The sequence below is a fragment of the Rana temporaria genome, chromosome 3, assembly GCF_905171775.1.
Source record: "Rana temporaria chromosome 3, aRanTem1.1, whole genome shotgun sequence".
Lineage (NCBI taxonomy): Eukaryota > Metazoa > Chordata > Amphibia > Anura > Ranidae > Rana > Rana temporaria.
In genome coordinates this window covers 154,826,833-154,849,652 of record NC_053491.1, presented here as the reverse complement: position 1 = coordinate 154,849,652, position 22,820 = coordinate 154,826,833, and the positions used below count along the sequence as shown (strand labels likewise).

At 44.5% G+C, this 22,820-nt stretch overlaps 1 protein-coding gene and 1 pseudogene across 2 annotated transcripts in view; one reads left to right on the top strand and one right to left on the bottom strand.

The window, feature by feature from the left end:
* MAPK12 (mitogen-activated protein kinase 12) overlaps positions 1-22,820 on the top strand; it is a 146,105-nt gene that overhangs the window by 54,311 nt on the left and 68,974 nt on the right. The window lies entirely within an intron of this gene.
* Positions 12,069-12,203, bottom strand: LOC120933995 (annotated as a pseudogene).

The window sequence follows — 22,820 nt, the reverse complement described above, 5'->3', positions numbered from 1 at the left end:
CAAGATTTGAGTGATTTGAGATGTGCAAAAGTTTAATTATTGGATAAGGTAGATGAACAGAGGGGAATGCGGTCTGCATGGAAGAGCACTGATTTCTGGAGCACTTTATTCACAATAATATGAGCATAGTTGAGCTGGAGTGGGAATATTGTCATTTGTAGCATACTGCAACATATGTTTTTAATTTTGGTGATGGCTATGACACTTGACACCTGAATGTGGTGAGAATACAAAGAGCAGAAGTGGATGAACACATTGCCATGTTTTGGTATTGTAAGCTTTATTGTGCCTGGCTTCAGGAAGGGTGTCTATCCATCTTGGGAGGATCCCTTGAGAAAATATTTTATTTTCAAGTGAGAGATATTGGGACATTTCTCTAAGCTCTTCCTTTTTTTTTTTTTTTTATTAACCTGCCCAGGAGGGCACTGTGTTGATAGCTGCTGGGGATTGTATATGGTATTGGCGCCTCCTGTGCACTATTTTATTTAAGTGCCTGAAACCTGCTTGCTGTACTTTATCCATGATGCAGAGGGCACAGCAGTGTAAACTAGCACTGTTTGCTAATGGTTCTCGTGCTTCTGATTGGATGAGATGGGGGAGAAGGTTTGGTGATATCACAATCTCCACTTCATCCAATTAGAGAGTGCCTTGTACGCATTGGAAATAAATAAAATAAATACAAGGCGTTCTATGAATGGCATTGGTGCAGAGCAAGCGACTCCCTGTGGTTAGGGTGCAGTGGGACAGGCGCTTGCATAGAATCTGAGCAGGATCTGTAAGATTGTAGTCCTGACTACTACAGTGCTTTGCAACTTGTCCATCAGGTATGTGTAATGCATACTTGCATTGTGCCAATAAAAATTAATTCCTGGAGTCCAGCTTTAAATGAATGAGTTGCCTGTTTTTATTAAAATTACTGGAAGAAGACGTGTTTGCTTGTAAAATTCTGGTAATATGGTGTTCCGGCTGATGGGTGTGGAGGGCTGTTCTCTTTTGTTAGAAGCATCGAGATGCTTTAGGCATAGTCCCAAATGATTGCCGTCATGTGTGCCTTTCTATTGTAGAAAAAATATCGCTTGTTTTGCTTTTTATAAACTACAAAGCTTCCCTATTTAGCTGAAAATACAAGATTGTGTTCTTGCCGAACAATCCCCCTTTCAAAATTTTAACTTTAAATCAGAAGTGGACCAAGGACCTGATGTGTAGAATTTCTCCAGCAGGCTGTGATTTTTAAGGGCCCATTCACATCTTTGCATTGTGGGGTGTTGCATTGCCTGGCATTTTGTTGTCGTGTTAGAGCAGCTCATTTATTTTAATGTGCTGAAAACACACAAAAGCATCAAAATATTGTACATGCAGTCTTGCATCATTCTCGGTAAAAATGTTGCTGCTACAGGAGTTTTGTGTTCTGCCTGTAGAAGCTACTCAATGATATTCTATGTGTACATGCACATTGGGACATTTACAGGCAATTTTTGAGCTCGACGTTTAGATGAAGGGAAAAAAACCTTCTGGTTCACATTTCTGATTGGCGTTCACTGGCAGACAAAACGCAAAACTCGTCTAAACTTTGTACAAAAAATGCTCTATATGAGCGATTATATTTTTATTTATTTTTTACTTCCAAGAGAACCAATGCTTTTGTTAAGCCCAGTGTGCATGGAGCCTAATACAGCACACCACTATGCATTATGGTGCGTAGTGCATTACCGCGCATTTGTGCAATAGGGTGCCATACAAAATACAGCAAAACACCGCTCTGGAGAAATGTGAATATATGGCATGCTACAACTAGAGCCCTGTTTACTTGTACACAAAAGAAGTGTCCTAAAGCCTGGTACACACTACTAGGTTATTTATTTTTTGCTCAACCCAGCAGAGCTGAATAGCGGGGGAAAAATTATGTTCTGACTATGGACCACACACACACACACCAGAACACTCTGCTCAGCGCTTTCAGCAATAGGCTGAGAGCACTGATCGGGAGCCGATTGGCAGACCTTTTTTGGTCATGCCTCATTGACAGAAGCCGGTTTCTATTGAACGGGCCGATGCCGCCCAAACATTCGGCCTGTGTACTAGCCTAGGTTTAAAGGATCTAGAAATTTGTACTTCATCTTTTCCCTTGTTTTTTCATTGCAGAGATGCAATCGGTGCGTTAATGGTCATTGTATTTAGATTCTCCTGCAGAAATATACAGTGATCAGTGCATTTTTTATAGCATTGATCACTGTGTTGGTGTCACTGGTCACCAAAAAGTGTCATTTAGGGGCAAATTTGACCGCCTCAATGTTGCAGTCTCGCTAAAATTCACAGATCGCCACCATTACTAGTATGAAAAAAACAGCAATTGGTCCCTAAATCTATCCCGTTGATTTGTAGACGCTATAACGTTTGTGCAAACCAATATGCACTTATTGAGATTATATTGAGTTTTATATATATATGTGTGTGTGTGTGTGTATGTGTATGTGTATATATATATATATATATATATGTGTATATATATATATATATATATATGTGTGTATATATATATATATATATATATATATATATATATATATATATATATATATATATATATATATATATATATATATATATATATATATATATATATATATATATATATATATATATATATATATATATATATATATATATATTGGTTTATAAAAAAAAACTCTCTTCTTGAGGGGGGGGGGGGAAGGGAGGCATCAATTTTATTTGGGTACAGCGTTGCACGACCGCGCAATTATCATTTAAAGTGATGCAGTGCCGGATCCCCAAAAAAAGGCCTGTTCAGGAAGTGGGTAAAACCTTCCTGGGGCTAAAGTGGTTAAAGAGGTATTTTAAATGCAAACCCAAAAATGTAATGTATTGCAGCTTGTTTAGCTGTGGTGGCTGCATTTTCTTTTCTTGTTTTTTTTTTTTTTTCCCCCCTCTGTTTTCATCTGGTGAGCTGGCCAGTAACACACCTCCTGTATTGGTGTCCCCACTCTAGATGCACCCCATACTTGGGCATTATGAAAGACTTGCCCTGAAACAAAGCCCTCCAGCAACATGCTGTCACCACTGCAGAGACTTCTATCATCTTCTTTCCAGGTTCGGGGACTCTAGACTAAGGTGACCAGACTTTTTAAATGAAATCCGGGGACATGTGTTTTTTTTTTTTACTAGTAATGGCGGCAATCAGCGACTCTCTGACCATCGCCGCTGCCGCCGGCCTCACAGCCTGTGAAGTCCTACTGTCCAGGCCACGACTACTAGTGTGTGGGGTGCGGAGGAAGATCACCCCACCAGGGAAGGCAAGGAGATAAGCAGGCAGGCGGCTGGCCGGTGCTTGAGCCAAGGCAGAAGAACATGCGAGCGGAGCTGAATGGGCCAGTGTTGCCAACCTACCAGATTTAAATTTACTGGCACAACACCTGAAATTTACGGGCGCAGCCACTTTTTTACTGGCATTTCACAAAAGTTACTAAATTACATTTTTAGGTGCAAATTTCAGTATTTAGGCTACAAACAAGTACGCTGGGCAAATAGCAATGTGATTTAAGGGAGATATTAAGGTAAAAAAAACATATTTTTGTTATTTTCGATATAATAAGGGCAAATTATTTAGGCACATCACCCCCTGCCTCCATCCCCCTCTGCCACCAACACCCCCTGCCTTCACCCCCCTCTGCGGTGCCACAATCTCACCCTGCCTCCAATCTCCCTCTGCCTCCAATCACCCCCTGCCTCCATCCCCCTCTGCGGTGCCACCAACACCCCCTGCCTCCAATCCAGTGTCGTATCTAGGGTATTGCACCCATGACAAATGACATATGAAGGGGGCTCTGATGAGTGGCTGGGCAGCAAGGCACTTACCAGGGTCTGAGGGTCTCTTCTTCCCTCCTCCTGAGCATAGGCAGGATCTCCTTTTCAGCACCTTTGCTAATGGACAATGGCAGCGCTATCCCTGCTGCGTTCAGCCACAGCCCTCCCCTGGTCGCCCATTCCATCTGGTCAGATTGGCAGCGCACAAAGAAGGCGGAACATCAGTTTCTCTCTCTCCTCTGTGAGTCCAGCTTTAAATGAATGAGTTGCCTGTGATGAATTTTTAAGGTTCTGCATTTACCTGGCCTTGGAGGGCAGAGGAGGGATCAGGGGTCTAATAAACCCCAGATTTCTCCATAAAGAGGATATGCCACTACCCAAGGTATCGCAAGGGATGATAAATATCACTAGTTTTATTAGCTTTTTTTTTTTTTCTTTAAGGTTATCTGAAAGATGGGTTTCAAATGTTTTAACAGGGGCGCAGTTTCAGTGCTTGCCATAGGCGCTATTTTCACTAGATATGCCTCTGCTCCAATCTCCCCTTGCCTCCTGCCTCAATCCCCCTCTGCGGTGCCACCGCAGCCACCATCACCCCCTGCCTCCAATCTCCATGTGCAGTTCCAAGCCGAACCGATCTCGGCAATTTTTACTGGCACATTCCCGCAACCACAGACATTTACAAACGGGGGAAAAAAGTGCCCGTTTTTACGAACTGTGCGTAAAAATACGGACGGTTGGCAACACTGGAATGGGCATGCGCCCGAAACTGAAGAAATATTCACTTCACTCCATCCAGCACATGATCATCAGAAAGGGGCACAGATAATGGGGGGAAAAATACACCCCCCATAGCTAATAGGTGCGGCAGAGCGGGGGGTGTAATTCAGATTTTTTTTTTTTTTTTTTTATTCTGCACTGACTGTCTTTGAAATTGCCCCAGCCCCTGTTCAAATCCAATCCGGGGACAAAACTGGGGACAGACTTGGTCCGGGGACAGTGTACTCAATCAGGGCACTGTCCCCTGAAACCGGGGATGTCTGGTCACCCTACTCTAGACGCCTGACTGGATGAGCCGCAATGATGCCACAATGAGTCTCCGTCACAGCACACAGATCTGAAGGAACGGCACGGGTATGCCATTCTTTCAGAGTGCATGCAGCAGTGACGTCACCGGCTGCTGCATGCTAGAATATCTCCTAAACGGTGCACATTTAGGAAATATATATTTTACCTACAGGAAAGCTTACCTGTAGGTACAAATAAAAAATAAAATTAAAGTTTACTACCACTTTGAGGTCTTCCTTGAGGATAATTCTTGCCTCAAATCAGAATACATTTGTGTTCTGTGTCCTCCAGTGAAGCTTGAACCTTCTTCCATGTCACCTCTGTTCTGACTGAACTCCTACCAATGAGGCTACCATCCTTGAGGGTTTCATGCTTGTTCCACAGCTATATTGCAGGAGACTTTGTTTCGTCATAGGAAGACAATGCTCCTCAGTTGGGTACATGCCACCAAATGATGTATATTCTTCAGAATTGTGGGTGACTGTGTTGGTCGTATCTATATGGGGACTAAAATGATTTTTGATATCCCAACTGTGATCTTGAAACATCTTTGGTTCACAATGTAAACATTGAATGATTATACCCTGGGATGTGGTATAGGGAATTGATTAATGATGGATTTGTCACCAGGAGTTTTTGTGTGGAGTAGTACAAGTTTGATGATGGCTAGATTAGCTTATTTTTATTATTTATTTAATTTTTTTTCCTCACTGACATTCATCTCGTAGATCGTGATCTGTACTTTCGTACAGTTACCACACAAAGCATCTGCATCTTTTGTATCAGGCAAACCTCTATGGGTTTGTATAGCCAGCATTTTTTTTTTTTTTTAATACAATGGTGATGATCCTTTTGGACAGTTTTTACAATCCTGCTTTACTGTATGTAGTGGAAAGATAGAAGCGAAGGACAGAATGTTTCACACTGACTTTTATATAGCTTGTTACCTAGGAAACATTCCTACTGCAGTCCTTTCTGCACTAAAATCCTGCAGTACTTCAGTGTTTGTCATCATACATGATTGTTGGAACAGGATCTGTAAAATCTATTTTTTTTTTTTTTTTTTTGCGGGTTTGTGTGCATTTGAATTCATTGCGCTGTGCTGAAAAAAGTAGTGCAGGTCATACTTTTTCCAACCCTGGGCAAATGCAACGCAATGTGCTGTATTCATAAGAAACCATTATTTTTTGGTTTCCATACGTTGGGAAGGAGCTCACAAACGCACCCAAGCATGCCTGGTATGAATATTCCAATATGTTAATGTAGCGCTACCCCCGAAGGAGCCGCTGGTAATTGATTGGGCCAGTACTCTGTTCTAACACCCCCCAATAATTTGGTCTCACTCCCCTTGACACAGCTGTGGTGCAGTGCTGGTGTAAAGCTCAATAATGAAAGGCAGGCAAATAGACACAGATTATATTCACTTTACCTGTGTTGTCACCCGGGCATACACTGTTACACCTGCTTGGAGAATTAACAAGCCTCACAACAGATTGTGTTAAAGCAAAAAGTAACTTTACTAGAACAGGTTTCTGCGTTAACATGGAACCACAATTGGTATACAATAATGAGACAAGAGGTTGTAAGTGGCAATCGCCTAAGAGCCACCTGTATTGCTTCAGCAGGAGTGTCTCTAAGTGGGACTAATGCTCAGGCAATAACCTCAGCACTGGGCACCTTCCCACTTCCAGCACACCATGTAGACACTATGAAACCCACTATGCGGCACACAGTATTCGGCAAGAATAATATATTGCAGTATAATTAACTCAATATTCAGCAATGCAAGGCCTTTGCGGTAAGAAAACAGTATAGTCTCTGGTCTTCTTTTCTTCTGTCTTCTGCTAGCTATTTTGAAACAAAGATTGTAATCCAAAGGGTTCTCTGATAAATAAAGCAATGTAGAATAACATAGAACTGTAGCTTAAATTGTGGAAAGTATCTGTGTACTCCTTCCTAGAAATGCACCTCCAGCGGCAGTCACCAAACAATCAAATCAGGCTTGAGGCCTATGCACATGTGACTCTATTTAACTGGACTGTTCCGTGGAACTACCGGTCCCACAACACTATGCAGTCAGTCTAGGTGTGTGAAAAACAGTACAAAGTTCTGGGCATGAGCCCTCTCGCCACACGAGGTCCAGACAGATGAATGCCTCCACTCCACAGGATCTCAGTCTGTTTGCTGCGACCACACTGTCACGTTGTTCTGTTTCACAGACAACCGGGAGTCTTTAGTTACCTCCTCCAAGGGTCTCTGGTTCGACCACACTGCTGCTTCAGCACTCTGTGGTGTAAGGCAGAATCCAAGGCTGCTGTTCTGCTCAGCAGTTAGTAGGCCCGAGCTCTATGAAACACATACAGAGCTCTGCTGGCAGGTAATACGTCCCAGGAACGAGAGACCTAAGATGGCTGCTACAGGGCTTTTTATCTCCTTCCCAGCATGCACTTTACCCCGAGTGTTAATGGGTAGGCTATTTGCATAATACCTCACCATGTTCTTGAAAAACAACAAAAGAATAAATGAAGTCCATTTCCCGTTTTTAGCCACTAGATGGTGCCAAATACCAATTCATAGCATTAGTCATCAAGTATCATTACACAACATTAACACAAGATTAAAAGGCAAAAATGCCCCCGCTACATTAATATTGCAGTAGCCCCAATGACATTACAAAGAACTTTTTTTTTTTTTTTTTTTTTTTAACCACTTAAGACTCGGACCATTATGCAGGTAAAGGACCTGGCCCCTTTTTGCAATTCGGCACTGCGCTGCTTTAACTGACAATTACGCGGTCGTGCGACGTGGCTCCCAAAAAAAATTGACGTCCTTTTTTTTTTTCCCCCACAAATAGAGCTTTCTTTTGGTGGTATTGGATCACCTCTGCGGTTTTTATTTTTTGCTCTATAAACAAAAATAGAGCAACAATTTTGGAAAAAAATCAATATTTTACTTTTTGCTATAATAAATATCCCCCAAAAATACATAAACATATTTTGTTCCTTAGTTTAGGCCAATACGTATTCTTCTTCATATTTTTGTTAAAAAAAAAAATTGCATTAAGCGTTTGGTTTGCGCAAAAGTTATAGCGTTTACCAAATAGGGGATAGTTTTATGGCATTTTTATTATTTTTTTATTTTTTTTGTGACTGCGACATTATGGCAGACACTTTTGACACATTTTTGGGGCCATTGTCATTTTCACAGCGAAAAGTGCTATAAAAATGCACTGGTTACTGTGAAAATCAATGGCAGTGAAGGGGTTAACCACTAAGGGGGCGCAGTCACGAAGCTTCGGACCGTAAAGCGAGTGCACCGGCGTGCACCCGATCCACGGCTGGGCACTTAAAGGGCAACGGACCTGTACGTGCCTGTGCCCAGCCGTGCCATTCTGTCGGCATTAGGCGGTCCTCAGGTGGTTAAATAATACTTTGTTGTGCTCATAAGTTTACATACCCTGGCAGAATTGTATTTATTGGCTATTTTTCAGAGAATATGAATAACACAAACTTTTCTTTCACTCAAAGTTGGAGCTGGTTCACACAGGGGCAACATGACTCTGGCCGCGACTTTGTGAGGCGACCTGAGCGCGCGACTTACACAGCGACTTCAAGTCACCTCCCAGGACAGGCCACTTTCCAGTGGCCAATCAAACAACAATCGGCTCTGTGGGAGGGAGGGAGGGAGGGGGGAAGGGAGGGGTTTGCCTGAGAAAACAATTTTCTCTTCCTGCATTGTTGCTTCAGTTAAGACACGATCCGACTTTGGAGGCGACTTCCATTGAAATCAATGGGTACAAGTCGCCTAGAAGTCGGATTGAAGTAGTACAGGAACCTCTTCTGAAGTCGGAGCGACTTCAGTAGTGTACATTTTAAGATGCGTCTCATTGACTAACATGGAATTTGACATGTTGCGTGACTTGGGGGCGACTTCAAGTCGGATCCCAAGTCGCCCCTGTGTGAACCAGCTCTAAGTGTTTGGCTAAAGCCTTTTATTATCAACTGTGTTGGCACTTTTTTTTTTTAAATCATAATGACAAACTAGCCAAATTACCCTGATCAAAAGTTTACATACTCCAGTTCTTAATACCGTGTATTGCCCCCCTTTACCATCAATGACAGCTTGAAGTCTTTTGTGGTATTTATGTATGAGGCTCTTTATCTTCTCCGATGTTAAAGCTGCCCATTCCTTTTGGCAAAAAGCCTCCAATTCCTGTAAATTCTTGCATGAACGTTTGAGATCTCCCCAGTGGCTCAGTGATATTGAGGTCAGGAGACTGAGATGGCCACTCCAGAACCTTAACTTTATTTTGCTGTAGCCAATGACAGGTCGACTTGGTCTTGTGTTTTTGATCATTGTGATGTTGGAATGTCCAAGTACGTCCCATGCGCAGCTTCCTGGCTGATGAATGCAAATGTTCCTCCAGTATTTTTTGATAACATACTGCATTCATCTTGCGATCAATTTTGACCAAATTTCCTTTTGTAGCTCACACATCCCCAAAACATCAGCGATCCACCTCCGTGTTTCACAGTAGGAATGGTGTATTTTTCATCATAGGCCTTGTTAATGCTTCAAATGTAGCGTTTATGGTTGTGGCCTAAAAGCTACATTTCGGTGTCATGACTCCAAATGACTTTGTGCCTGAAGGTTTAAGGCTTGTCTCTGTGCTATTTGGCGTATTGTAAGCAGGATACTTTGTGGCATTTGCGTAGTAATGGATTTCTTCTGGTGACTCAACCATGCAGCCCATCTTTCTTCTTCAAGTGCCTCCTTATTGTGCATCTTGAAATGGCCACACCACATGTTTTCAGAGTCCTGTATTTCATCTGAAGTTATTTGTGGATTTTTCTTTGCATGCCGAACAATTTTCCTGGCAGTTTTGGCTGAAATTTTAGTTGGTCTACCTGACCCTGGTTTGGTTTCAACAGAACTCCTCATTTTCCACTTCTTGATTAGAGCATTACTGCCGATTGGCATTCTCAATGCCTTCTATACCTTTTTGTTATATCCCTTTCCTGTTTTATACAGTTAAACTACCTTTTCCCGCAGATCCTTTGACAATTCTTTTGCTTTCCCCATGACTCAGAATCCAGAAACGTCAGTGCAGCACTGGATGAAAGATGCAAGGATCTGTCAGGAGTCCAGCAACTCATTGACCTTTTTATACACACCCTAATTAAAAGCAAACAGATCGCAGGTAAGGATGGTTACCTTTTTTAATAGCCATTCAAACCCCTTTGTGTCAACTTGTGTACATGTTATCAGGCCACAATCACCAGGGTATGTAAACTTTTGATCAGGGTCATTTGGGTAATTTCTGTTGTCGTTCTGCTTTAAAGAGGGAACATAGTTGATTGATGATAAATGGCTTCAGTCAAACACTAACCATGAGTGAAAAATGTTTTTGTGTCATTCATGTTCTCTGAAAAATGGCCAAGAAATCATAAATTCTGCCAGGATATGTAAACTTATGAGCACAACTGTACCTCGGTGTATGCAGCATCAGTCACTGACCAGTTCTCACAGCTCCCCAAGCAAAGAGCTGTAGACTGTCGGTCACTGCTTTCTGCTCTGCTCCCCCCCCCCGTTCACTGGAGTGCCGGGGGCGGCTGGCTCTGGCAGCACACTGAGAGGCTGAGCCGGGTTTCAGTCTGGGGGCTCCATACTTTATTGTCGCGCTGGCGCAGTGCCTGGACTGACTTCTGTGATGTTTTGAATTGTACTCCTGTGATCCATAGGAGAAGTCCAGTCAAACGAGCTTTGGCTGGACTTCTCCTTTTAAACCCCTTCCCACTGCCCCCTCCTGACACTTTAAGAGGTTCTAAATGCTAAGAGGTGGAGGCATGCATTCCAATCGTGTGAACTCTGTGATTAATTCTCACAGCAGTAGATTTTCAGTACCCACCCGCAACTGTGCTGGGAGCACACAGGGATATGCAAAACTGAATAGGGAAAAAAGCAGGGGACAAGCAGAGTTAAACAAATATGGGCAGCCAACCGATGACCCTATGCCCCACAAAGGAAGCACCGAAAGGCCCAATAAACACAACCCCTCACTGAGACATCCAAGGGAGCCAAACCTTATCATATTTCCAGGGACACCCTTGGTTAATGCAAGTTATTTTATACAAAGGTAGAATGACATTAAAGGGATTAAAAAGGTTCCTTTTTGTTATAAAAAAAAAAAAAATTGTTCTACTTGCCTGCTCTGTGCAAGGGTTTTGCACAGAATATCCTCAATCCTCCTTTTCTGGGGTCCCCCTGCGGTGCTCCTGGCTCCTCCTTATCAGGTGCCCCCACAGAGAGCCGCTTTCCATGGGGGCACTCGTGCCGGCGCTCTTAGTCTATCCAATGAGAACCCGAGACAGCGGCTGGAGCTGCCCAGCTCGTCCTAGACGCTAGAACGATCGGGTTCAGGTAACAAAATGGGGGGGCTGCTTCAGCATAGGTTTTTCACCTTAATGCATAGACTGCATTAAGGTGAAAAACCTTGAACTGCTTTAATCTTGGCTTCTTTATTGAAAAGCCTATGGCGTGGAAAACACACCCAAAAACTCCACCCAGTGCAAAAAAAATTGTGCACACACATAAAGAGGTGCGACAAAAAACGTGCAGATGGGTGCTTACGTCAATTGGTCTTCCATAAAGAAGGACCCAACCCTGATCTCCCTGGGTATTAAGCTCCTGACAAGGACTGAGGTACTCGCATGGTCTGTGTAGCCGAAGCCGACACGGACCCCATTCCTTGGAGGGTCTGCCGAAACAGAACCCTCCCAGTACTAGGTGGCGTTCCCCCGAAGGGAGACCCCATGAGAGCAGGCGAACTAAGCCAGAAGGCCATGTCCACCCACTCCCAAGATGTTCAGGGCTGGCCCGAGGACCAGCACCCTTACATCACACTGTGACAAAACGTGACGCCAAACAAAAATAAAACATAAAAGTAACAAATAGAGGAAAAAAAGTGGGGGAGAAGGAACATGAGGAGAGTGAAAAAGTGACTATCATGCAGTACGATGACCAAAAGGCCTGGCCCTAGAGGCAGGTGTAAAAAAGGTGGTATGGTGACGTGACCAAGGTACCAAAAAGCAAAAGTGCCGGTAAAAACACTAGTGCAATTACGGCACCCCTGGACTGCCACTGTTTCTCCGTCCCGATCAGAAGGCTTCCACCTCCACGCCAGCAGGTTCTGCATCTGCCACCGCAATCCCTTTCCACCTCGCCATGTACTCAGGACGGTTATCATAGCACCCCCTACTGGCAACTGATGAGAACAGATACTACACTTGATCTTAGCCATATGGCCGAGAAGCTTTAATCGTGGCTTCCCAGGATAAAATTGCAGGAGAACGGTGGAAGGCCACTTACACAGCATTTGGGACACATATATGTGGCCTTTCGGCATTCAAACCCATTCGTTGAGAGGCTGCATATGTGTGTACAGCCGGCGAGAAATTCAAATGGTACATTATACATCAGCTACCTTTTTTCTCAATCTTGATTCCAAACACCTCTTCATAAGCCATCCTGCAGTGTAATGAATCAGTCGGTTTCCTCTGAGCAAGCCAATATCCTGCCCTGAGGACCATGCTTTCCTGCTTGTTTTCTTAGACTCTGCTGCCTCTCGAGCCTCTAAAAGAGGTCTTGGCTGTTGAAAGAGTTGCCTCCATCAATAGATGTCCACATCATGTAAGCGGTGACGCGGACACCCAAGAAGGACCCTAGAAAGTAAACCGAGGGAAGATGGAAGGATCGTGTTTTGGCGGGGGGTGCTAATATATTGGAGTTGGGCTTTAATAGATTTCCACAGTAACTGTAATATGAAATGTGCAGGTCCTGACTGTAGTTTGTGGTCTGGAAAGAATTTGATTAGTAAGATCGCGATCTCGTATGGGGATTGAACAAAATGTTTTATGTATAGAACGTGATCTTATCCTGACCACTTCACACATAAGCAGTCACTGTTTCCCTGACATGCAGGGAGACAGCCATATAATTTTCTGCCTCATTTACATTACACGAAAAACCTTATTTCTGGGGTCGTGTTCCTCCCCTTTAACACAAGGGGAATTTAAATTGACTTGAGTGGGATGACAGAGCATGCAATAATTTGAAATCATAGCCAGACTAGAAAATCATTTCAGTGCATCACTTTTTTTTCTTTGCACATGCCAAGTCCTAGAATGTTAAAGAAAACTGACAACCATCAAGGCAGAACTTTACTCCTTATATTTCCAAATTGGTAATAAAAAGGATGTAACTGAATTATAGTTCTTCATTCATACAATAAAACACCTTTACGTTTTTGGGTTGAAAAATTTCAAGGGGTATGAATACTTATTCAAGGTTCTGTATGTAAAATAAAAGGAAAGCACCTGTTAGGATGGCCATTCACGGCGCAAATTTCTTTCCTGTAACCACGGGTTGCAGGAAAGAAATTGTCTGGATTCCCCCATCAACAGACAGTGGTGATGCGGGAATCCCTCCTGCCTGGCCATTGACGTGATTATCGCTCGCGATATCGGAAGATAATCCGGCAGGCTGGTTGTACCCAAGTTCATCATTCAACTTGGTAAATTCAGCCTGCCCATTAACTGTTTGAATCTCAGACGGTTCCTGCTTAACCGGCCAATATTCGAGCCATGTATGGCCGGCCTAAAATTCTCTGCAGTTTGTTCTTTGGATTTTAACAGCTGTGTTGCCCTTGGCCTTTTAAAGGGTGCCTGCTAAAAAGGGGGGGTTACCTTTTATTCTTTTATTTTGTTTTTAATGCTGGCCATATACTGGGTAGTTTTCCAGCAATTTCAACTAGCTTCCCATTGTAAAAGCAATACAAGCCAACCCACCAGCATGAGATTACATATTGATATTTACGGGATGTGATAGGCACGTTATTAGGTTGCCTTTTATCCATTTGTTTTTTTGTTTTTGTCTTTTTTTTTTTAGCATTTTAAGCCTTAGAGGCAGTTCACACTGGCGCGTCCCATTCAATGCAATGGAACCATTCTAATAGGAAAAAGGTTCTTGCAAGGAACCATTCTAATAGGAAAAAGGTTCTTGCACGACTTCGGGGGCGGCTCTGGGGGACCTGCATTGACTTCTATGCAGAAGTCGTTTTGCAGGTCGCCTCTGAAGTCGTCTTCAGGACGACTTGCAGAGTCGCCCCCGAAGTCGTCTTCAGGACGACTTGCAGAGTCGCCTCCAAAGTCGTGCCGCGAAAGTGTGAACCGGCTCTTAGAGGCTGTTTACGGACAGAATAAGTCTGTGGTCTGCAAAGACTTTCCCTGTCATTGATTTCCCAAAACATTGTCCGGTCTCCAATGCATAACATTTATCCACATTAAACCTCATTTACCATTGTATTGTTATACTGGTACTTAACTGCCCATTGCTATTTTTGTGTTGTCATCTCTCATAATTAAAAAAAAAAAAAAAAGTTATACTTAAGCAATTGATAGTTTTGAAGAAAAAAATATCATTTGCGATTTTATATATGTTAAGGCTGCATTCACACCTGAGTGTTTACAGCTCGTAAAACGCCCCAAAAAAAACTCATGAAAAACACGTAACAAGCAAAATTCTATGAGTTTTAATGGCACATCTGAGGGTTTTGTCACCTGAAGCAAAATGCCTGATGCTCAAAAAAGTACATGAGCTTCTTTTGGGCAGATTGCATGCATTTTTTCTGCTTTTTACATTGGTGACCATTTGACCTGTACAAAAATGCTGCAAGATCGTAGAAAAAAAAACAGTAAAAATTGTGACAAAATCACGGTAAAAACAGGCTTTCTGCCTGTAAACAAAACAAATGCTCAGGTGTGAATGCAGGTGTAAAATATCCAAATCAATACATTTTTAGAAGTTGAATTTGTACACTGCAGAATAATTTTTACTCTGGTGAATAAAGTATGAAATTGTCCTATTCATGAAGATCTTATTACAAGAAGAAGATGGTACCTAGGTAGCATGGCTCAGAAGGCTTGTGTGTAGGGCTGGGGCTGGCTGTGAAAAGAGATGAATTGGGAGCTTGACTATTATGCGACCGAGTGAAGATGTGTAAATGTTTTATCTCGGTCTTCAAATTGTGGGCATTTTATTAAAGCGGAGTTCCACCCAAAAGTGGAACTTCCGCTTTGAGCACTCCTCGCCCCAGGACATGCCACATTTGCCATGTATTTTTTTTTTTTTTTTTTTGGGGGGGTGGGAGGGAATGTGTACCCTCTCTTTAGTGGTACTTCCTGTCCCACTTCCTCCTTCCCTTTTTCTGCTGCCTAGGCGGCGACCCCTTCTCGCCCTAGGCAGGCCCTCCCTGACAGCAATCTTCTGGGATATAACTTTGGGTCCCAGAAGATCGGCTGGCCAATAGAGAGCAGCGTGACCTGCGCATGTGCAGTGCGTGCCCGGCCGTGAAGCCGTAAGCTGTCACGGCAGGGTGCCCACAGTTACGAGGAGGGGGGAGAGGAGCGAGCGAGCCTCCGGGCGGCCACATCGCTGGACAGTGGGACAGGTAAGTGTCGTTTTATTAAGTCAGCAGCTATGCTTTTTGTATCTGCTGACTATTAATAAACTAAAACATGGGTGGAACTCCGCTTTATTATGCATAAATATAAATGTATAAAAATATTATCTGTGCCTAGATCGGTGCACCCAAACTTTTTGGCACCGGGACCGGCTGTGTGGAAGACTATTATGCCAAGACACGGAGGATCAATTCGTTTTTTGCATACAATTGGTCGGGGGCATTGCTGGTGTTGGAGCTTCAATCATTGCGGCACCATAGTTGATATGGTGTTACATTTTATCTTGTAACATTGCAAAATAGATGCCCCCAGGTGCAGCTGTCACTTGCCACGTCGCCTGCCCCCAGGTGGCAGCTTGTCACTTGCCACGTCGCCTGCCCCCAGGTGCAGCTTGGCACTTGCCACGTTGCCTGCCACCAGATGTGGATTGTCACTACCCTGCCACCAAGTGAAGCTTCCCACTGTTGCCCGCTACCAAAAAATACCAGATGCAGCTTGTCACTTTTTAAATATAAAGGCAATTTGGTGGCAGGCAACAGTGACAGCACAGAAGTAGGTTTCTCTCCCCAGCTGGTTCAATAGAAACCGGCGGACATTCTGCCCTTATGTACTGCAGGCCGTTCTGATAGAACCACTTCTGTTGATGGGACATTCCGAACCAAGGTCTGCGGCTCACCTTCCACTTGGTACTCTCAGCTAGTGGCTGAGATCGCTGATCGAGTGTTCTGGCAGGAAGCTGTCCTTCCTTTCAGAACACAATAGCACAGCAGGGGAAATCCCTGTACTAACATCGGGGGATTCATGGGTTAAAGCGGAGGTCCACACAAAAATGGAGACCTCCGCTTTTCGGAACCCTCCCTTCGTGTCACATTTTGGCACCTTTTATACACTCCCGCGGGGGTCACGCCCATTTCCGTACCCCCCCCCCTGTCCTTCTGGGAAACACACAGGTCCCAGAAGACAGCGAGGGACCAGTTAGGACTCGCGCATGCAGTAGGGAAGTGAAGCTGCAACGCTTCACTTCCTGTTTCCCTCACCCGGGATGGCAGCCGCGAGCCGAGCGACTGATCGGCTTTGGTCGCCGACAATCGCGGGGCACCCTGGACAAGTAAGTGTCCATTTATTAAAAGTCAGCAGCTGCAGTATTTTCAGCTGCTGGCTTTTAAAATGTATTTATTTTTAGGCGATACCTCCGCTTTAAAATGGGGGGGGGGGGGAAGCAACCTACTAGTGTGTACCAAGTTTATGAGCCCAGTTTGCGCTTGAGCATTTTGTAGCTCAAAAACGCTCAGACAAGTAAAAACCTATTCTTTTCAAAAGCCCTTGCTCACATCTGAGCAACCTGAACGCTTGTAGCAAAACGCATGTCGCTCAAAGTTCAGGAGCTAAATTTTAAGCAGAAATGAAGATTTTTGTTCCATAGACTTCAATGGAAAAGTGACATGAGCTTTTTTGGTTTGTTTTGTTGCACGTTTTCTACTCAAGCAGCAGCTCTCCACCCCTTTTCCAGCAGCACTTTACACCTTTTAGATGAAACACCGACTGACAAAGGCTTGCAATTCTGCTACAAAAATGCTCAACATACTTGAAAATGTGATGCTTGGGTGTTATGTAGTCTTGGGCCTCTGGGAACCTTTTTCGAAGAGATTCTGAAATTCTTTCCACTAACTGTTGGCTGAGAAATTCATGTATGTACTTCTTTGTATGATGAAATTTATTGTCCAGGAAGACAGTCCTTTCGTAAAAGCTAGAGCGCAACAAGCCACCAAGGCCACTGGCAGAAAGAGTCGTTTTTACCTTTTTGTTTTGTTTTGTTCAAGATGCATCTGCATATAAAACTGTTCATCAACCCTGCTCATGGCCGTGCAGACTGCGCAAGTTGATGTTTCCATGGCGACGTGCAGATTGCTGCCATTACCTTTATAGAATGTTTCCCATTAGAGATGTGTTTGTTGCATTTTTTGGTTTGTTTTCCTTTTTCTACACTAGTATAATGTAGGTTATATTCTGCATAGTGTATATATTAGCCATATTTCATTCAATATGGAAAGACAAAAGATAATTTGACATTGTCAAAGCATAACTTCTTTTATTATACAAAATAGTAGGTAGGTGGATTGCATTTCTGGTGCTGCCGAAAACCTGCACTTTTACTCAGTTCGCCTGCGAAATATATATATGAGCTGTCGTGAGATAGAATGTCATAGGCAAAATATATAGAGCCAATCTGAGTGCCTCTGTATCTGAGGTCGACCGATATGGGTTTTTTCCTCTGGCCGATTATTAGAAATTGCGGCGGCCAATGGCCGATTATATGATGCCGATTTATTTTTTAGGGGGCAATATGTTAGGCCAATTAAAACAAATAAAAAATTCCCCTCCATCTCAAAAAAATCGAACAGTGGACCCCTTTTTCACTGGGGTGTTTTCAGGGCGCTTTTGGGCTAAAAATAGCACCTGTAAACTGCCTGCAAAACGGCTCCCCTGCAGTCTCGATGTGAACGCCCGAGGGCATTCACACTGAGGCGGTGCGCTTGCAGGACATTAAAAAAGTCCTGCAAGCAGCAATCTTCGGAGAGTGTATACCACTTCTCCACCACTCCTGCCCATTGAAATGAATGGGCACTGCTGGCCAAAGTGCTTCTGCAGCAGTGCTACACGGGCGCATTTAACCTCTTCATCGGCCGCTAGCTGGGTTATAAGCCCTCCCGCTAGCACCGTATAGCGCCTGCCCGTCCAGTGTGAAAGCAGTGGAGTTCCGCCGAAAAAAAAAATATTAAAGGTCAGCAGCTACAAATACTGCAGCTGCTGACTTTTAATATTATGGTCCACTTACCTGTCCTGGGCACCCGTGATGTCGGCACCCGAAGCCGATCTCTCCCTCGGCTCTTGGGGTGCTGCCCGCCCCATCTTTGGTAAGGGAATCAGGAAGGGCAGGCACAAAAACAGGTAATGAGAAACTTTAGGACGAAGGGGGGAAAAAAGGACTAACTTTACGTTTTTTTTTTTGTTTGTTTTGTTTTTATTCATTAATGTGTATTTTCCCAAAAAAATTGCGTTTGAAATACCGCTGCGCAAATACCGTGTGACATAAAATATTGCAACAACCGCTATTTAATTCCTGGGGTCTCTGCTAAAAAAAGATATAGTAAATGTTTGTGGGTTCTAAGTGAGTTTTCTAGCAGAAAATACAGGATTTTCAATTGTAAGCAACAAGTGTCAGAAAAGTCTTTAACCGCTTAAGGACTGCCTCCTGCACATTTACGTCGGCAGAATGGCACCGCTGGGCACATGCACGTACAGGTACGTCCTCTGCTAGTGCCCAGCCGTGGGTAGCAGGCGCGCGCCAGCGACCCGGTCCCGAAGCTGCGGGACCCGATCGCCGTTGGAGTCCCGCGATCGGTCCCCGGAGCTGAAGAACGGGGGAGAACTGTATGTAAACACTGCTTCCCCGTTCTTCACTGTGGCGCTGTCATCGATCGTGTGATCTCTTTTATAGGGATACACAATCGATGACATCACACCTACAGCCACACCCCCCTACAGTTAGAAACACATATTGGGTCATGCATAACCCCTTCAGCGCCCCCTTGTGGTTAACTCCCAAACTGCAATTGTCATTTTTACAGTAAACAATGCATTTTAAATTGATTTTTTTGCTGTGAAAATTACAATGGTCCCATAAATGTGTCAAAATTGTCCGTAGTGTCCCGCCATAATGTCGCAGTCACGAAAAAAATCGCTGATCGCCGCGCATTAGTAGTAAAAAAAAAAAAAAAAAAAAAATGCAATAAAACTCCCCTATTTTTGTAAACGCTATAAATTTTGCGCAAACCAATCGATAAATGCTTATTGCGATTTTTTTATTTTATTTTTACCAAAAATAGGTAGAGGAATACGTATCGGCCTAAACTGAGGAAAAGTTTTTTGTATTTTTGGGGGATATTTATTATAGCAAAAAGTAAAAAATATTGATTTTTTTTTTTTTCAAAATTGTCACTCTATTTTTGTTTATAGTGCAAAAAATGAACCGCAGAGGTGATCAAATACCACCAAAAGAAAGCTCTATTTGTGGGGAAAAAAGAACGCCAATTTTTGTTTGGGAGCCACGTTGCACGACCGCGCAATTGTCTGTTAAAGCGACGCAGTGCCGAATCGCAAAACCTGGCCGGGTCCTTTTTTAGCTGCCTAAAGGTCCGGGTCTTAAGTGATTAAATGGTTAAACTGAGAACTTCTACACACAGACTTCAGTTCATTGATAAGTAGCAACATTGTATTCTTTTCTCACACTTGGCAGGCTGCCCAGAGACAAGTCCTCCATGGGAAACTTCAGGCAACTTGCAATGACTTCGGTATCATACCGTGTTTCCCCGAAAATAAGACGTACTCCTAAAATAAGCCGTAGCAGGATTTCCAAGCATTTTAGAAATATAAGCCATACCCCCGAAAATAAGACGTAGTGATGGGCGTGACTGTGCGTAGTGGAGCAGTAAACAAGACGTGATAGGCGTATGTACCGTAGTAGTGTACTGGTGCGGAGCTGTAAAGAAGTTGTGCAGCCCTTCTTATCTGCTCCATCGTGACAGCTGCTACGGTATCTCTAGGTGTCGGCAGCCCCATCAATAAGGTCAGGTCCCACTGAAAGTGAAAGTAAAAGTAAAAAGTCTCCTCAGTGAAGTGAGGAGCAGGACGCTCTGTCCTAGGAAGAAGTAAAGCTGCTCCCCAGCACTGACCAGCAACAGTCTCTCTTATTTTCGGGGAAACACGGTAGAAGTCAATGCAAGTCGCATTGAAGTAAATCTGCTTTTTTTTTTTTAACAAATCGGCTAATGCCGATTAATTAAAAAGTGCCAAAAATCGGCCGATATATCGATCAACCTCTACTCTGTACTGTGATTGCTGTGTACCAATCACAAGTGTAAACACTGCATGTGTTTACAAGCATATAGGAGGATAGCAGGAAGGAAGGGACCTGACCACCAATGATTTGGGGGTGGGGGGTTAAAATGACACTTGCCACAAATGACATTCTGTTGGGAGGCGTTTTATACTACTTGACTTTAGTGGGCAATTTTCACCACCTCCATACAAGCATGCTTCTATATTTCCAAATATGGGTAATTTGGGGGGTGTTTGCACTGTCCTGTCATTTTTATTTGATATGTTCATAACCAAGTAAGGAATTTTTTGTTTTCATGTTTCTCGTATAGGAAAAAAGAAACCCACTGATTATCAAATGCCACAAAAAGGCTCTGTCACAAAAGAAAGGGATGGCATTCATGTGGGTAGAGTGTTGTATGGCCGAGGAATTGTCAAACTCCTTTTGTCACAAGCAATAATTTTAGCACCAGATCTCCTATGCCAGGGCTCAAAATTTCAAGTCCTGAGCTACCTACTACTAGCCAGGCCTCAAGGCGTACTCGCTAGGGTGACCACATTTCCAAACTGCCATTCAGGGACACCCCCCCCCCCATTTTTTTGCAGATTTTTGGGGCAGGGGCGTATGAAATCAGTGGGCCCATGTGCGAGATCAAAAGTGGGCCCTAGGCATCAAGAAAAACAGAGTGGTCGGGGCACAGAGTAGTCAGAGGGGCAGTGGGATGGATAGAGGCACACCTCCCAACTTTCTGAGATGGAATGAAGGACACCTATTAGCAAAAATATGTAGGAGAATTATAAACAAAGAAAAACTGGTTAAACCCACAGGTGCTTTTTTACCACTACTATTCTTTTATATTGGCTCCTTGAGGGACAAACAAGGAGGAAAGAGGAACAGAGGGGCAGAGGGACAATGCTCTAAATGAGGGACAGTTCCTCCAAATCAGGAACAGCACAGGAGGGGGGGATGAAGAACAGCACAGGTGGGACCAGAGGACAGCACAGGAGGGGGGGACTGAAGAACAGCACAGGGTGGGACCAGAGGACAGCACAGGTGGGGGACTGAAGAACAGCACAGGTGGGACCAGAACAGCACAGGTGGGGGACTGAGAACAGCACAGGGTGGGACCAGAGGACAGCACAGGAGGGGGGGACTGAAGAACAGCACAGGTGGGACCAGAGGACAGCACAGGAGGGGGGGGGGGCTGAAGAACAGCACAGGGGGGACTGAGACAGCACAGGAGGGGGGACTGAAGAACAGCACAGGGTGGGACCAGAGACAGCACAGGGGGGGGGGGGACTGAAGAACAGCACAGGAGGGGGGACTGAAGAACAGCACAGGAGGGGGGACTGAAGAACAGCACAGGTGGGACCAGAGGACAGCAGGGGGTTGGAGAATGGGGGGTGAGGTGGGAGAGAGCAGAGAAGTTACTGGGGAAGATCAGCCAGGAGAGTGTTGAGGGACCTGTGGGCAGCAGAAGGAAACTGGATAGGAGGGGGCATATAGAGGAACTGATGCCCCCATGTTCTTCTTGCAGCCACTGAATGCCCGCTTTTCCTCCTTTACCTCCTGCAGGCATTCAGTGGCTGCAAGAAGAACATGGGGGCATCAGTTCCTCTATATGCCGCCCTCCTATCCAGGTTTAGAGGGAAGCTGCATGGACCCACTGGAGTATGAGGCTGGGTTGCAATGGCGCCCCCTGTAGTTACACCGCTGCAGTGGAGTAACTAAAACATTTCTGGCAGTTTGAAGAAGCAATGAATGGAATGCTGGCAGGATTCTGCGGTTGTGATAGTCGCTGATGAGCCACTCTGAGAGGATTGCTTGGTATACAGAGGGGGTAACAAGACTAGTAGGTGAAAAGGTGGCAGAACATGAAAGGCTGAGGTGAAGGGAGGGAGGGGGGGGGGCAGTGAGAGGCAAACAAGTAGTGGGAGAGAAGAGACATTGAGCAGATGGACAGGACTGGGTGTGAGGAGTTCATGCTGGGACCTGTAGTTCTTCACTTTTGGGGGGGGGGGGGGGTCACATCCCCAAAAGTGAAGGATTACAAGTCCCAGCATGAACCCTGCCCTGATATCTAAGGATGTTTCCTCCTTCCATCCAGGGTGTCATGTGTCAGTGTCCTCTCCTGCCGACCCTTGCCTGCAGCAAGCCTCTGAGTGTACTGTGCAGACACACACTCCAGTTCTTACATGTGCTGAACTCTGACTGCTGGGGAGAGCCGACAGGATTATAACACCGATGGATCTTCAATGCTGGTCAGTGCTTTGCAATGTTACTTGCCTTAGTTTGTACCCTGCAGTCTGTCTCAGAGTCTGATGTTTCTTCTGGCTGCCGCTGCCTGGCTGGACTCCAGAACATACACAAGGAGGTGGGTGGCGCTGAACAGAAGGCGCGGAGGAGGAAGTTAAACTCTCCTCCGCTGTGATAGGTCTCTGCCTCTCTCCTGCTCTGACGTCACTGGTTGCTACACGCCAAGCGGAGGCAGGTAGCAACCAGTTTGGGCACTGAGCCAGCGGTGGTGAATAGGG